This window comes from Rousettus aegyptiacus, unplaced genomic scaffold (genome assembly GCF_014176215.1).
Source record: "Rousettus aegyptiacus isolate mRouAeg1 unplaced genomic scaffold, mRouAeg1.p scaffold_m13_p_2, whole genome shotgun sequence".
Lineage (NCBI taxonomy): Eukaryota > Metazoa > Chordata > Mammalia > Chiroptera > Pteropodidae > Rousettus > Rousettus aegyptiacus.
This window is the reverse complement of record NW_023416295.1, coordinates 12,469,702-12,473,938: the sequence shown is the minus strand read 5'-3', so window position 1 is coordinate 12,473,938 and position 4,237 is coordinate 12,469,702. Positions and strand designations below refer to the sequence as shown.

General features: G+C 37.3%; 1 pseudogene; it reads left to right on the top strand.

The window, feature by feature from the left end:
- Positions 1–1,864: 1,864 nt before the first annotated feature.
- Positions 1,865–1,983, top strand: LOC118614876 (annotated as a pseudogene).
- Positions 1,984–4,237: the final 2,254 nt, after the last annotated feature.

Here is a 4,237-nt window from a genome sequence, read left to right as displayed (position 1 = left end):
AGAACATCGAAGCTAGCTTTCTTTTGCCAGTAATCTTGCTAAATATCCCAGTTTTATTATGTAATTTTTAAAGAATTAAACCCGAACTGCTCAAATTCATATAATTACTTATATTTGACTTCTTTCACTAATACAGTATTAATTAATCAAGTCTGCCAGCATGATTTCTAGAAAAAAATTCATTAGAAAATTCATGAAATAAAGATGCCTATACCTGCAATATCTCCAGGTTCCAGTGGACTAGACAAATATGTGAAAATCTCCCCTAAATTAAAACTCTCAGGTTCCCACAATTTGGGTAGGATATCACACTGGGACCTAGAGTCACACGATCTAATATGGCAGACACTTGTCACATGGAGCTATTTAATGTAAATTAAAATTAGCTTAAATTAAATTAAATTATAAATCAGTTCCTCATTGTCACTCACCTTTCAGGTGCTCACTAGCCACATATAGCTAGTGGCTACTTTATTGAACAGTCCCCTTTACTTCGTCACTGACAGTTCTATTGGACAGCACTGGATCTGGAGTGTAAGATGTATGCTTTTCTCTAAGGTTAGGCTCCAAGATTGCTATCTCAGGAGACAAAAGACAGTGTGAGTAGTGACAGAGAGAGCTCATGCAGGACCAAATATTGTTCAGCCGTAAGAAAGAAGGAAATTCTGCTAAAAGCAGCAGTATGGGTGGACCTTGAGGGCATTGTGCTAAGTGAAACGAGTCAGATAGTGAAAGACAAATTTTGTATGATCTCACTTATAAATGAAATCTAAAAAATATCACAGAGAGAACAGATTTGTGGTTGCCACAAGTGAAGGGTATTGGGTGCAGGTGGTCTAAAGTTACAAACTTTCGGTTATTAGATGAGTAAGTTCTGGAAATGTAATGGATAGCATGTGACTGGTTGGCAATACTGTACTGTACATTTGAAAGTTGCTAGGAGGGTAAAATTAAACTCCTTTTTGGCATCTTGAGACTAAATTCTAGGCTGTGCTTTAGTATAAATGAAAATTCTAGTAGAGTATTTTTTCAGATTTGAAAACACACATTTCCCATAAGAATAAATTGTGTTTCCATCTCTTGAACACAAAAATGTTTGTGTTGAATCTTCCATAAAGTAGTATCATATCCCTGGCTTATGGGATTAGCTCTACATAATACAATCGAGGGGGAATTAATGATAAGATATCTCAGAAGACTACGTGCAGTTCAGCCGTTTATTGGATGGGTGTATGGTCAAGTCGGCTCATCTCCCTGCATTTCTGTGTTTTTCATCTACAAAATGAGAACATGATATTATGTGCAAAACATAGTATAAACTATGGTGCCCAATTCAAAGGTCATAATTGCCATTGTTACTGTTAGCCAGGCATTCGAGTCTTACCACTTTCTACATCTTCATTCTTATCTTCCACCAAATAACAAACATCTGCCGAGATAACTCACAACTGCCCTCTATAAATGTCAGGGTAGATAATTCATTGTCTCCCAAACAGATATGACACTTTCTTGCCATAAAACCCTTGCTCCAGAGACGGGGTCCGCAAACTGCAGTCGATAAGCTTCATCTGACCCAATGCCTGTTTTCATAGGGCCCCACAAGGTAACAATGGTTTTCACATTTGTTAAATGGTTGGGGAGGAAAAAATCAAAAGATGAGTAATATTTTGGGACATGTAAACTCAAATGAAATCAGATTTCAGAGTCCATAAAGTGTTGCTGGGACAAAGCCAAGATCGTTCTCTTTCTCATTGTCCCTGTTTGCTTTCACAGTACAATGGGAGAGCTCAGTTGCGACAGAGACCAGATGGCTCACAAAGCCCCAAATATTTACTATCTGGCTCTTTCTGGAAAATGTTTGCTAGTCTATGACCATGCTACCCTGAACACGCCCAACCCTGTCTGATCTCGGAAGCTAAGCAGGGTCGGACCTGGTTAGTACTTGGTTGGGAGACCACCTAGGAAGACCAGGTGCTGTAGGGGTAAAAAAAATAAAAAAATAATAAAAAACAAAAAAACCAAGGGATTGTAAGCTGGCAAGGTCATTGCAATCTGTGAGGTCAACCAAGTGTTGTCTTGCTTTAAAAAAAAAAAGAAAAGAAAAGAAAAAATAATGTTTGCTGACTCTGCTAAAAAGTTTTCTTATTAAAATACATTTTCTCATGTCTTCTTTGCCCATGATGTTGTATGTATTTATCAAGACACAGCTCTAATGCCAGTTCACGAGGATTTCACTGTTACCCAGGCCTAGGCTAGGAACTCTTCCCGTAGGCTTGGTAGCAGACAGTAGCACATAATAGTTCCTCAATAAACATTCATGAATTGAATAAATTACTATCTAATTTCCCCTAAATACTATAATATTCTGGGGTTATTGGCAGTAGTGCATACAACTTTTATTTCAGTGTGTAAATAGGGTTTTCTCCAATGAAAGCATTGAAAAATATATTTGCTGGATGATATACAATTAAAAATAGTAATAATAGTAACATTTTACTGAGAGTTTACAACGTGTCTGTAATGATGCTGAGTGCTTTGTATAGAACATCTAATTCACTCACATGTCAGTTCTATGAGTTAGATGTGAGTATGCCCGTTTTACAAATAGCGGAATTCAATAACTTGCCCAAGTTATGCAGCTAACAAATAGCAAGAGAGAAACTTGAATGCAGTCACATTGGGAATAAAGTGAGTCAGAATCATGAAACTTTTAAAACAGAAAACAGACAGTTCACATTTGATGGTAAAGACCAGCGTTCTCATAGTGAGTCCAGGAACGCTTTGTATCACTGACATTTTAGGGAGTTCACAAAAGCAAAATTATCTTCCTAACAATGCTAAAATTTTATTTACTTTTTTTCACTCACATTCTCTCACAAATGCACAGTGGAGTTTCCAGAGGCCCCAACATGTGACATTACAACAGATTAAACACAGCAGCAGACATAAGAATCCAGCTGTCTTCTATTAAGCCAAACATTAAAGAAGTTTATACAAATGTAAAACACCAGCACCCTTTTCACTATGTTTTTGTTGGAGAATATACAGTTATTTTTTTTTATTTAAAAGGTTATTTAGTTGATTTGCAAATGTTTATTTTTTAAACAAATTAATAAATATTTTTAAATTTGTTTTAATTTCTAATATGGTAAGTATTGATTAATCTAACCCACATAAACAAAAGACCTTGGAAGTTCTCAATACATTTTTGCAGAAAGTAAAGGGATCTTAAGACTAAATAGGTTTGAGAACTCCTAAGTAAGTAGCAGGGAGACTTTAAAATACTTGGAGTAAAAACAGAGCATGGTGAAAGCCAAGGTCAGCAGAGCTGTATCCCTAACTGTAACTGACCAGAGATGCATAAATGGGTCCGACTTGAACAAAAACTATTCAACCAGGCTGTAAGCTCGGGAACAACAGCAAGTGATTCATTTTAAGCTGTTAAGTTTTTTTAGTGAATTATTATGCAACAATAGCTAACTGATACACAGGGTAACTATGAGAAGTAAATGAAGTCTGACACAGAATCATTTTATCTTTAGTGGACATCTTTTGCCCCATCCCTGATCTTTGTCTTGTCTCCTTATCATTCAAATGATGCCTGGGCAAATCTAGTGTGTTAGGAACCTCCAACTCAGTCTGAAAACTCTTTTTCTAGTGCTCGCTCTCTGTGAATCTTTTTCCAAGACAATGAAGGCCATCGCTGAAGATTGGATCAGAGACTGTCTGCTTACTCTGCCAGAATTCAGATGGTGAGATGTATCCTGGAATCCCAGGGTGGAATCTTGCATCCTTACTCCCTTAAGAGCAATATTAAATGCTATCTTGGATGCGACATGGTTTGACTGAGCTCTCAAGAACTGACTAAAGAACCAGACCTCTAAGCAAACTTTTGTTTTTAATCAGCCCACCAACTGCTGCTGCTCTGGAATACAAGGAAGCCTCTAGTAACTCCCCAGGTCTCCGAAACTAAGAGTCATAAAATCATGCCTAACAGGAAGCATTCGACATCTATTACGTAAAAATGGCTTCTCACAAACAAAGACTTGGTTTGGAACAAGTCCTGGAGCATCTACATCTTATCATTTATTTTCTTTTGAGTTCTATCCCCCAAACAGAAGCTCCTCCCACACTCCCAGCAGGAGCCCATCCAGCCAGATTCCTTTCGAAGATCTGCATAAACAAAGCAAGAGACCTGCTGCTCTCCTGATATTGATTTTATAAAGGACAGACTCAT